Here is a 14,045-nt window from a genome sequence, read left to right on the forward strand (position 1 = left end):
TTAATGCATTAGATACCTCTGCTTGATTGTTTATTGGGCTCCATGCCGACAACTGCTAGGCTATTTTTTTATGAAGCCTCTTCCGTACTGAAAAAAGACTCCAGGTTGTCGTTGGAACAATACTGATGAAACTCAGAATTTATCAAGAAATCGCAAAAAAAAAAAAAAAAAATCATTGATTGTGCTCTTTGTTGACTGCTGTCCTGTAATCTAAGCTATTCAATGATTCATCTTGTTTTGTTGTCTCTCGGTGTGTTTTTTTCTTCTGTTCTAGTAAAATGCCTCTTTTCTTCTCAGTCTTGAGAAAGATGGCTTATCTATTGGTCAATATTAATCTTGCGGCTGTCCTTTTGCCTTTGAAGCAGTTGAGTTCTATTTGTCTCAAAGTGGAGCTGTGTGGCACATCCATTAAGAACTCCTAAAGAACACACTGTATATTCAAAACATAAAGCAAAAGATGCTACATATTTGCAGAGGTTTGACTAAAATCAGCTGCCATAACACTGTCAGCAAGGTGTTGAGCCACTATAGGATGATTATGATTGGATGATTCTAGCATGACAAATTAAAAATAGTTTTTATCGTAATACATGACTATTCTTCAATGATTACCACCTTACCTTCATGAATAAAATCATAAATAAAGACTCTTCACTAACACTCAGTATTTCATGATTTTTTGATGTGGAAGTTAGATAGCAAAAAAAAAAAAAAAAAAAAAAAAAAAAGAAAAAGACATAGGCCTGTACTTTTTCATTTGCATTTCTAAAAATTAGACAGCTGCAAAAATATGATTGACTGTACATCTGAAAATTAGGTTGTCACTATGCTACCTCTTATTAGCAGATTCAAAATACAGTCTACAGAGCGTGGGTGAGGGTTATTTTGGCTTGCCCTATAAGCTTTAATGATACAGTTCGTTATATATGCATGTATGCATCTATTAACGTATGCAATCACGTATGTGGACATTTGTTCACTGAAATTAGACCTTAGAATCACAAAACATCATTACCATAATGTCCTGGGGATAAACGCAGGAAAACACAGAGATTTAAACATTCATTTTTTTTCAGCTAGTAATTTACCAACAGCAGTACTGATTAGGTCAGTGATAATTACATTTGGCATTCCAAATGCAGCCTTAATCTTTGCAGTGCTAGGCACATACAGTGCAAACAACTTGTGAATATGAAGTTCCAGATCATATATAAAATAATGTGATAGCTGTTAAAGCATTGGTTGTCACTTCTTTAAGCAATATTTTTTTAGCTGGTCTATATGACTATGAACATGTGATAAAACAAAGAGGTAGGGTGAAGTGGTCTATTGCAATTAGATGCATGTTTGTTCCCCATATGGTGCCATCTGCCTTTTTTTTTCCATACCAATATTGTACATTCTAGGTTGCCAGCCAGTCTTTTACAGCTTCTCATTTCTGTTTGTACTTTAAAATATATTTACCTTCTTATGAAAGACAAATTCTCTGCAACAATAGGCTGCAGACTGAAGACTTCTCTTGACTGCACGGTAATGGACATGTGTAATCGTTCTGCGTGGTGATCCATCATCAGGGAAATTAGGCAGAACAGGTGCTGCTCAGAGTAAAAGCAAATCATTCTTAAATACCCCACTTTCATATTGACAATATCCATACCCTGACCATTCCAACACATGAGTCAATGCTTGGGTAGCAATGCACTCTTAAAATAATTGTTATTGCTATGATCTTTGGCACTAAAGATTTAAACAATCATTCTTTAAGTATTTAAGTAATGGTTGTTTTTGCACATTGCTTTCTTCTTTTTTTTGAGTTTTAAAACTATTAATTTATGTAGTTTATAGCTAAGTGCAAAAGTGTGTTTTTCACTAATTGTTTAATATGTTATAGATTGTCTTAATTGATTTCAGTTGGAGAATCAGACTAATTGATTAACCAGGTGGGTTATATAAAAAGAGACCAGTTTGACAGTGTAGCGAAGCTGGTTGAACCAGGTAATGTGTGACTCTTAGTAAGGTGCAATTTTTTTTTTTTTTTTTTATTTTTTTTTTTTTTTTTAACCTCCTTTGTTTTTAAAAATATGTTTTTTGTGAATGTTTGGGAATATTTTTTAAAAAGAAGCAACCTGCTGCTTTGTGTTTAATTAAAAAAAAAAAAAAGACATTGCTTTGCTGGTAACTCAGTAATGTTATTAAGAATTCTCATACACATACCTGGCAATGAAGTTTCAAAACACTTTAAACACCACTTCTTGGCTCTTATTAGCTTTAGAAAGGTATTACTGAAGTCAATAGAACAATTGCATCATAAAAAATATTGATTGCTGTTGTGCTTTAGCAAATGTGTGTTTCTATTTTAAAACATGGTATCTACATGTGTAGGGTTAAAGAAACGACTTGTGTTCAGATACTTTTGCAATACCATTTCACTCGGAGAAGCCCTGCAGGGTCTTCTTCCCTATCAGCAATTGACCAGCTGCTTCCCCTAATGAATGACATGTTTTTTCAGCCTGTATGGCACTGTACTTTCACCCTGAAAACACTGAAGTAAGATATCCTCAAAGGCAAGCACACTTATCACTCTTTAAATGAAAAAAATATATAAGGAAATACATTTGCTATAAGTAGACATGTATTTTAAATAGCGAATGGTATTGTACAACAGGACTGAATCATGGAATTATTTTGTTTGTTACAGCTGCTTTAAAAAGTAAATGATTTGAGGTTTTTTTTTTTTTTTTTTAGCAGCTAGATTATACAGCATGAAATGCAGGTATTAATAATGCATATTCATTCCTGAAGTTATTTTTCTCTCTCTTTTAAATCTATGATTTGTTTGACCTGCCTGACACTATGTGCACAATGGATTTTTTTTCTGTCGCACTGGGGTTATTATTGCACTAGAATAGTTTATAAATGATGGCATTGGAAATTCAGTACCTTGTTAAATCTGTCTTTCATAAGGGCATCGTTAGCATAGGGTCGGTAGGTCAAATAACCTTGCAGTAAATCAGGAATCGCCACAGTTCATTTTGTCAAATATAAACACACACATACGCACAAAAATACCAATGTTTAAGTATTTAGAAAGCAAGTGCAAATTGTATGCACACACCATCTCTTGTAACTTAACAATGTTTAAGTCTGTATTTTTGCAGTTCAACGTTGCATTTCTCATGGTTATACTATGCATTTCCCATAGTTTACCCTGGTTTGCTATGTTTATTAAGTGTACGAGAGAGCTGATGTCAGTGTAGTACATATTTAAAACAACCTCAAACATGTGACAGAACGACCCTTTATCAATTGGTCCCCCGGCCTGGAAAACATTGCTTGGTCATGTATTTGGGAAGGAATATTACTTAATGTGCTGTGGTCCAATCATACCATCCATTGACCAGATATGCAGTGACATTTACTATTAATAAGTAATAGAAAAAAGGGTTAACTGTAACCCATATCTAGTTGAAAGCTTCTTCTGTTTCTGATACTGCTGTCAACTTAATGACTGGCCAGTGTCCTATTAAGTTAACTCAGATAGGAGATGCTGCATTCAGATTAAACAGATGAGTGTATATCAACTAAGAAGGTGGAAGATGATTGCATTCCCATCCCAGTATCCAAGAAATAACACAGCATTGTGGTTTACAGAAGTATCCGATTTCACCTTCAGATGATGCTGCTGGATCTTCAATCATTTGGATATGTACATAGCAAGAACAGTTGACCAAGGGAAATATGTATCCGAATATGAACCACATCAGAGGTAAGAACCTTAACGACTTCTCTATTGTTGCTAGTTGTGATAAAGTATGGGGGAACGTAATATATTGAGGGTATATGGGACCCCAAATACTGCACAGTTTATACCTCTTAAGGTGAGGAGAGATTGAAATAACTGGTAAATAGGACAATGCAGTCATGGTCGCAAAACTACATATCCCAGAACGCCTGTGATCAGAGAAGAACTTGGTGTTAGAAACATTTAATTTTCCTAATGAGACCCACCAGTCTATAATTGAGCAGACAGGTATATAGATATCGAGGTTACGGTATAGAAGTTGTCTGTTTTAAGCCTGAGACCTACTGAAAAGGTTTGAAACATTGAAATGATGTTGTATTGAATGTGCATTTTCTGAGTCCAGTGTAACATTTGTTTTTATTTATTTATTTATTTAAACCAGGAAACGGCATGATTCATAGCTAAAGATTATGCTTCCGCACATGCCTGTGTCAAAGGTTGCAAAGACAGAACGTGCTTTGTCACACAGTATATACATATTTACCTTTCCATAACATGTTATGGAACATGTAAATAAAAAAAAAAAAAAGAAAAGTGTGTCCTAAACTGGTTTAAAAAAAATGTCCAAGTGTAACTCTCTTTTTTTTTCAGATTAAATCTTCTTTTCAATTTCTCAGTCCATTCCGTGCTTATTTGATAAAGCAAGATAAGGACAAAGACCCTCCCTTTCAATTAAAATATGTAAAGAATTCATTTGGCTGCCTTGGTTATTTCCAGATAGCCGAGGTTAATTAAAAATGTCCTGGCGTTATCTGAAGCGCCAGTCTCTGATTCTATCTGGTCATGTAGCTTACGATTCTTAGTTATCAAGGCCTTTTATCCTTCGATACCTTATCTGTTTGAAAAGCTCTTGCAACAACTTTCAATCTTAGCTAGCTTTTCTTCACAAGATGCAGTGGTGAGCAAGAACTGCCAAGGGTAGTTAGCTTGCTAAAAGGATGCGTCAAGGTCATGTAGGGATTGAAAGTAATTTTGATCTTGACACTGAAGTCATCTGCATACCTCTTTAACATAGTTTTTCAAACTGTACTATATAGGCAATCTGCGTCACCTTACTTGCATCTACTGCACAACTGTCTGATTCAGTCAGTGTGCTCTTAATGCACAAAAAAGTGCATTAGGAACTTATTTTTTTAGAAACTACTTCTTTAGGGAGGCTAAAAATGCCGACGAAGACGATAGCAGCAGTGCATCGACTACGACTGTGGACACAAACTAACATAGACATAGGAACTTCTTTTTTTTAATTGTTTCCAGTGTCTGTGTGATTTGCAGTACTGCAACAAACTCATTTGTAACCACAGACACTCACAGGTTCGAAGAAAACAGTACCACTGTACCACACTTTTTCTCTCCTTTTCAGTGCCGTCAATCCTGGAACTAATTAACAAAATGCCTTGAGATTGCCAGATGTTTTAATCCAGGTCTCGGCCCCTCTTGTCAGTTTCAATTTTGAGATGTTGTTCTGAGAAAATTTGGACAATATTTAATCTGACCTAAATAATTAAGCTTACATTTCAAATCAATTAAATAAAAATAAATAAAAATAAATAAATAAATAAATAAATAAATCCAACAACATTGGTTAATTGAAAATTATATAATTTGCAACTTGAATTAAGAACCCAACAATAAATGGAGTGTACATGCAATCAAATGTTGATAATGACAAACTTTTTTATTTTTATTTTTTTTTACATCACCCAAACAGTGATCTAGCATATATGTTTTATATTATGGATTGTACAAAGACTGTTGTGGGTTCCGTTGCAGGACTATGTTCCAACCAGATCCTTCATTATTTAATTGACTTCCAATGGATCTGATTGGAACAAAGCCCTGCAATGGAATGGGTTGAATGGACTTGCCTATACCTGTCTTAGACCTGCATAGTGACTGGATGTGTATGGCGTGGAATATTTATGATATTATTTTGTCAGCTTCAGCCACTTTAATAATTCACTGTGTGAGATGTAGCAGAATATTTGTAATGTTAGCTAAGCTTTGGATGCTGCTAAAATCTACAATGACTGCTTGCTTTTTTAGTTCATTGAAGTGTAGACAACTTTACTAAACAAGCCACTTCAAAAGCTTAGAATCAAGATACTAGAAGCTCCAACAGAGTTGAAAAGCTTACATTATGGTACAGTAGATTGGCAGGTCATCGTGTGTTTATCACCACAGCATCAATATTATTAGATATTATATTATTACTATACTTATCATATTCAGCTCTACAACTGGCCCTGTGGCTTTTGTAGCCATTTCAAACAAAGAGGTGGACACAAAAGATCAAGCAAGACTGCCGGTGATTGTATTTATTCGGAAACGGCGGGTAGAATTGTAAACGCACAGATATGCCTGAAGAGCTGATACATTCAATGGAACAATGAAGCAAGTCCTTCCTTGGGGTAACAGTCTTCAATCAAACTGGCAGGAGAAGTCATGAAATAAACAGTATGAATACAGATCTATTTGTCAAAAGCCATGATGATGCATTCGTTCTGAGCTTTTTTAACCCTGGTTCTGCTTGGCATTTTAAAATGGCTTTTGAATAGTTCACACAACTGTCGCTTTGCGTGGTTTGATGCATTTGCATTTGAGCCACAGCCTGTGGCTTTCACTGTCATAAGCTTGAACTTTCTGCAAAGGGGATAGGAAAGAAATTAAAATAATAGTTGTGAGCAATCTCACGTTGCTGGATATCCATCCACTACTGGATTCAAAATTGCTCATTTTTTTTAAGTGCTCATTTCAAATGTAGCATTGTAATACATATTTTGACTTTTTATAGTTGCACATTTTATTAACCATGATAAACTGATGTATTGAAAGAAAGGGGGGGGGGGGGAAGCCATTACACAAACCATTCAGATCACTCAACCTGTTTTGTATGTCTATAAAGAATCAGTTTCTCATAATAGATTCATCATGTGACTATTGTCTGCCCTCTTTTAACATGTAAATTATGGCTTTAACTTAACAATTTAACTGGCTTTGCAGCCTTGGGGATGCAACACTGCCCCAATAAGTAGAATGAAAAGCAATTCTTCTAAAGACTATCATTACATTATTAGCTACTCAAGCACACACATGGTACACTTGTCATAATTTAACGCAATGCCATGAATTAATGAGTGGTGGAAATGCATGTTCGTATGCAATTCACTGTTTTTTTTTTTTTTTTAATGCACTTTATATCTTGCTGTGGCGACTACTGGGCTGTGTTCACCACATTGATTGATTTGATTGACACCCCCTCTCTTTCTCAAACTTGACCTTTTCATACTAACTTGCTTTAATCTGAACAGTTTGTGTCTGCTGAAAGCTATTATTAACATCCACAAAGTAGGGTTTTACATTAACTTCCAGCAAGGGAACTGCCACGTAAACAACACAGCTGAGTAATAAAACCAAATTAAATTAACAGTGACCCCCCCCCCCCCCCCCCCCCCCCCCCATTAAATACAGAATTAAAGGTGTTATTATTGTGCCAGGTTGTAGAAAGACAAATCCCATTGGGACATTATTGTATTATCACTGATAAATAAATAAATAAAATGTCTAGCTGGCTGCAACATTGCCAGCAATGGCAACACAATGGATTTTGAACTGGTATTGCTCAATGGTTGCAATACCCTAGATTAGAACATTGTCTGGGACTAATTGCATTCTGTCAAGGGCAGCCTCAACCCATTGTAGCTGCCTTTGTGCTGCCGCTGTCCCTTGCTACAGAAACATTGAAACTGTTATCTATGACCTCCTACTGCTGCAAGCTGTAGCAAAAACATCCCTGTTTGGCTTACAGTACGACTTCGACTGGGGGGAAAAAGCTTGTGTTCTGAAAATTAAACCGTGTTACAGATATGTATTTTCATTTTAAAACATGATTGTTGGTACATTAGGTTAAAGAAAGGGTAACACTTTACATTGTGTCTCTAATTATTGTACATTTACTCAGTAGTTACTTAGTAAATACATGTGTTCTTATCCATAATTACAATGTTATTATGTTATTATGTGAGAATCTTTTTGCAAAATATATTTAAGTACGGTACACAATTGCATCAGGTTTGCAATTGCAATTTTTTTTTGCATGATATAGCACTAACCCTAACCATTATCTACAAAAATTGTGTACGTACATATATCATGCAAAAATATGTGCACATTAAGTACATTGCAGCGATGCATAATAACATTGTAATTGTGTAAACACACATGTATTTACTAAGTAACTATGTTGTAAATACACAATAATTAGAGACACAATGCAAAGTGTTACCAAAATTACTATGTTAGCGACAACCACTTTATTTTCCTAGTTTACCAGACCAATATTAGGGATTATATTAGGAGACAGATATCAAATCAGCTTATTTTCTTCTCTTTTCTGTGAAGGCTGACAAGTACCTGAGTGAACTACTAAAATGCTTTGAATAGAGAGCCTTACATTACACCTGAAGCTGTTAGCTAGGATTCTGCAAAATGTTTCCTGGCATGCTGCTTTTTAATCTTAAAGGTAGAATCTGATTACTTCATCAATGCTACTTTTAGGTTCTGGTAAACAATATTCCAATTAGTTCGATCATCGCTCTGAATAACATTTTGTTATTCCAATATGTCCCTCTTGGTTTGAAGGTAAGGTATATCATTTTAAGCTGGTATGAATTTAAGGACAAAAAGTTGTCTTTAATAGAAAGTACAATCAAAATGCTAACATGTTTAGCAAACCAATGCATGCACAAATAGTGGATAATAGCACAGGATCTATGAATCATGTTTTTTGATTTGTGCAGAATCAAGGCATTTATCAAGTTCAAGATGTAGAGTGAGACAGACCGACACAGAGGTGGACAGACAGACACACAGTGCATAAAGGTCCACACTTTTTGGATGAGGACCCTAAAAAAAACTGATTGCTTATATGACTTTCCCAGTCTAGAAACCTCCTAAGAGATATAATTCAGCCTCTTTACATGTAAATATCAAACACACAGTATTGTAGTGTTGTAAATATGATACATAAAAGAGCTATATCGAACAATTTTCAATGGCAATAGGTTTTTTGGTTGCACAAACAGGATGCCACTCCTATGTGACCTTTTCTTGATCTGACTCCTTGTAAAATGCAATCATTGTTTTTCAAAAGGTTGTAAAACACAGATTTAAAAAAAAAAAATCTTGACAGAAATGGAGAACTACCTCTTTGTGATATTTATACTTATAATGTATAAGGTAACCTACTTCAAAGCCAGTGACAGGTCAGGTCTAGCCAATGGCAAAAAATCTTGTTACAGCCATTTCAAAATAGCAGTTTAATAAAAATCGGCTTCAAGAAATGAACTATAGACTGCACCGGTCAGAAAAGTAATAAGCAAAGATGTGGAGGAGCAAGATTGCATGTTGCTGTTTTTAATTGCATGATCATGAAAGGTGAGAGAAAACGGCACTATCTATAAACAGAGAGCTTTCCCCCACAGCTATGAAACTGAGAGCGCACCTCAGTCCTGACCTGAACACCTCCTGCCTGCTACTCAGTCCTCTCTCAAGTGCAGACTGACTGTTGCACTGAAGGTTTTGTGATGTGTAAAATCAGTGTGAAATGTGTTGAGATTCCTTAAAATTGGCAGTGCTTAACCAATACATGGTTTTATATGATTCTGTTTGCTTGATGTACATTTTCATAAGCCATTATTAATACAAATACTAAACACACAAGTTGTTCCGCAGAATACTCTGGTATTCAAATTTCCATAGTTTTTTGCATGTTTCTCAGCAGATTTGGTTGCGTTTCCATAAATCCAGCTTTTCCAACGTGTCCATAAATCAGTTTCTTGGGTGTTCCTGGAATGGCAACTTTTGCATAAAGCCACCACCAGTAATAAAACACAACTCCAGTTGCAAGCATGTCCTGACAGATGGAATGTGTGAGAAAGGCATTGTTCAAGTTCAAAACGATCCTCAATGGATTGTGATCCTGGGATTGTGTTGGCCAAACAAGATGCATGAAGTCTCTGTTTTATTGTTCAGATCATGTGCACACAATTCTGACACTGTGGATAGATGCATTCTTGTCTTGGAGTAGCCATCACCATCAGGGTGCCGGTGATCTGCAATGATGCTTAGAGACAGCTCGACAACTTTACAGTGCTGCAGAGATCTGATGTTGCATCACATCTGGGCAATCCTAAATAGTGTTCCAAATTATTGCAACATTCAACACAGCTGTTTTTTTTTTTTTTTAAACTCAATTTCAAATGCAGTTGCCCATTGTGAGCTATTAAGACCATTTTCATTTTTTTCCTGTCAATATGCCACATTGCCTGCTGTAACAATTTATTGGATGTTCCACACATCTCCCCCGCAACAATGAAACGAGAGCCCTTATCGAAAGGAGATTAAGGTGAAAAATTCTTTCTTTGCAAGAAAAAGTGCCCTTTTCAGCAAGTTCGTTGTTTTTTATTTTTTAAATTTATGTCATGTAAACTTCCCTTTAGCATCTAATCGATGGAGGCTTGACAGATGCTTCTCCCAGGTGGAATTGCATTTTAATTTAGAATTCTGGCTCATGCAAGTCTTGTGCTGCTCGGCTTCAATAGAGTGACAGTCCTAGGGCTGGCTAGCATGTTGCTTCAAGAACCGTTTAAGTGTCTTGTACTGTGTAACTGAATGTGCAGCCAATTTCGCCATTTCTGTGTTTACCGTTTGCTTAACTGGGAAATGAGCTTGTATATTCAATTGCTCTCAATGGATTTAAATTACATGCCCCCTTACTGCTATATGATGTTTGCAGTTATCCTGAGTGGTTCCGGGTTCTGGTGCTCCAACATGTGGAATTCTTATCATTTTTCTCTAAATGCTGTTTAGAGTTTGTCTGGAGAATCCCAACTGAGCACCGAACTGCTTTCTCATCCCATTCAAATCATGTGGCAACGCCTCAACTCTTTTCAGCTCCATCTACTCTGCATTTATATAGACAGAGAGGGTAGGCAGGGCTGGCAGAGTGGAACGGTTTCATTGATTCACCTCAAAACCCATTTGATAACACTTTACATTAAGTGTCTCTATTTACTGTACATTTGCATAGTAGTTACTTGGTAAATACAGGTGTACTTACAGATACTGTACTTGCAATGTTATTATACATATTTACAATGTACCTAATGTGTACATCTTTTTTCATGATATAACCCTAACCCAAACCCTTTGCTGGTACAATTGTGTACTTGCATATATTGTGCAAAACGATGTACACATTAACTACATTATAACTAGATATATTTACTAAGTAACTAATATGCAAATACACAATAATTAGAGACACTCAATGTAAATTGTTACCACAAGTGTTGTAACAACTCATTATGGGGAGCAAAAAACATAAAATAGCAGGTAAATGTAAGAAACGCAAATGAAACCTCCAACGTGGATGTTAGTCAGTTTATTTCTTTCTGTAAAATAAGGAAACAGATAAATCAGGAGGGTTAATAATTTAACAATTTAGATGACAGTGGTACCAGTTGGAAGGGATAAAACTGCTCTGCAGTGGGAGTCTTATTTCAATAGTTAGAGTTAAAATAGCAGTCACTCTTTAGATGTTTATAGGTGCAATAGTTTTCAGCAGCTGTTTAACAAGGAAGTTTATTAAAATAGCATTTTAAGAATTGTGAACATTGCATGTAAAGTTGCTTGCAGTATTTTTTACTTTCAAAGTAAACCTGTATTCACTAAGCACTTAAAAGGGTCTATTATTCATTTTATTTAAGCATACAGTGCAAGGGAACATTTGGACGTAGAACAAATACTAACACCACAACGACAGAGGGACAGACTTAATTTTGTAAAATGAATTGCAAAGGCAATATTGCACCATTTTGTTTTACTTTGTGGATTCAGCTTAGCTTGCTAGCTGTAACATTTGTAATGCCTACTGCTGAAGTAAATTGATAATGGATATTGTTTGGTAAACAAAGTAGTTGTTAATTTGTAATTATGTGTAAGTATACATATAAATACTATGTTATTATGCATTGTTACACTGTACTCGATGTGTAAATCTTTTTTGCACCATATGGAAGTACACAGTTGCATCAGAAAAGGGTTAGGTTTAGAGTTAGGGTTATATAGTGCAAACAGAGTACGCATTAAGTACATTGTAACTGCATAATAACATTGGAATTATGTGTAAGTACACATGCATTTATTAAGACACTATGTAAAAATAAAGTAATTTAAAGTGTTTTTTTTTTAAGGCATTGCACTTTTTATTAAATGTAAAATCTAAATTGTGTAATCTTTACACTTCCCCAAGTAAATTGTGTTGTCAGACACCTTACTACCAACTAGCATAAAAAGGCTGTTAGTGGTTTTCCAAGATGCATCTCAAATGGCCAGAGGTTGAAAAGGTGGCAACACAATTGCACCCAGCTTTTGTCCAGGGATTGTCAAAATAATCTAGCAGTGATGAATCACATTATAGTTTGTAATTACTTTGACAATGGGGTATGGGTCTTGTAATGGACGTGTTTGATCAATATTCAATATTCAGTCTCCCTCTCACCATTGTATCCATTTTATTTAAATTAGTTGCACATAAACCACATCAATTCAGATTTTTTTTTTCTCATTACGTAACTATTATGCTCATAGTTACACGTGTTATATAATCTTATTTAAGGTGTTATGAATGCTACACAGAGTTTAAACACAACTCTTCCTTCTCTAACCCAGCTTATCAATCTTTTCCAACTCTGGGGCCATGGTAAGTCTTTAATTACTGTGTATTTACATAGTAGTTAGGAATTATAATTGCAATGTTATTCTGCAATGTTACAATGTACTTAATGTGTAAATGTTTTTGCACGATATATGTAAGTAGCTCTAATGGTCTATGCTAACATTAGTATGGTTCACTGCAGGATGAGCAGTAGTAATTTTCACCATATGGTCATTATTTTGATTTGATGCCTGCTATTTGCATAATGTAAAAATAATTGTATTTCTTTTTAGAAATGAAAAAAGCCTTTTCCCTTGCCTTAACATAGAGCCAATTGACAATCGCGCATCCACAAACACACTGGCCTGCAGCTTGTGACTTGTCTAAAAGACTGTTGCCAGATGGGGAATTCATCTAGAGTCTCAACAAGTTTGCAATGCACTCTGACATGCAATATGCTGACTGGCTGCTGAAGAGAACATTTTAGGAAACTGTATTTTTATATAAAAAAAAAGTCTGACTGAATGCTTTTTTATTCTACTGGCAAGTGAATATGTCCTACTTCTCCACCACCCAGATATGAAGCTGTATCTGAGTTGTGTTGCTCGTTTGAAAATGGAAATCAAAAAGTCTGATCTGGTGTACAATACTGGCATTTAGTGCACAGCCCTTAAAGGTGAAAAGAAGATTATTGATTAATTAAGTGGTGCTCATTACAGTAATCTGTTGTGTATCTGCCCTAACCGTTTATCTGCCATCTTCAGTTTATCTTCATCAGAAGGGGGGGGGGGGGGGGGGGGGGGGAGGAGGAGTGTATGTATGTGTTCCATGCGCTGCCATTGATGGTAGTGTCATGTGAGCTGTTAAGTGTATTGATATGTAAATAAATCCTGTTCGCCTGCGGGGCATATCAACTTCAACCTCCATCTCGATCTCCTGCCTGTCACTCCCCAGAGAGTTCACACACCCACACGGCAGACGGTTACCCTGTCACAAGCATTAACACTCTATATCTTTCTAAACAAGGGATTTAGGGGAGCTCCCTAATAAAATCTCAAAACAATAACTGTGTATAAATATAGTAATTGTTACAGCTGTGTATAATGATATTTAAAACAGGATTCATTCACTCGACTTTTTACAGATCCACCCTTATTCACCCACCGTGGCTGTCACCTATGGGCTGCCTGTTGTACATGTACTCTTCGTTTCTTTCTTTCTTTCTTTCTTTCTTTCTTTCTTTCTTTCTTTCTTTCTTTCTTTCTTTCTTTCTTTCTTTCTTTCTTTGCTGAAAAGGTCTGTGTTCAGATGGCTTTGTTTAGCTGCCCTAGTCTTAACCTTGACTCCAGCCTCAACTTTATCAATATTAGCAGCTTTAACTGGATAACAGCTACAAATAATTACCTTATTCCATACTCTTTAATTATTGGCAATTATTGCCTGATTAATATAAAATGGGGTTGAAATGCCTAGAGGTGCTGCTGCTGCTGGGAAGAATGAAAGCGTTGATAATTAATGTGCACA

The sequence above is a fragment of the Polyodon spathula genome, chromosome 40 (genome assembly GCF_017654505.1).
Source record: "Polyodon spathula isolate WHYD16114869_AA chromosome 40, ASM1765450v1, whole genome shotgun sequence".
Taxonomy (NCBI): Eukaryota; Metazoa; Chordata; class Actinopteri; order Acipenseriformes; family Polyodontidae; genus Polyodon; species Polyodon spathula.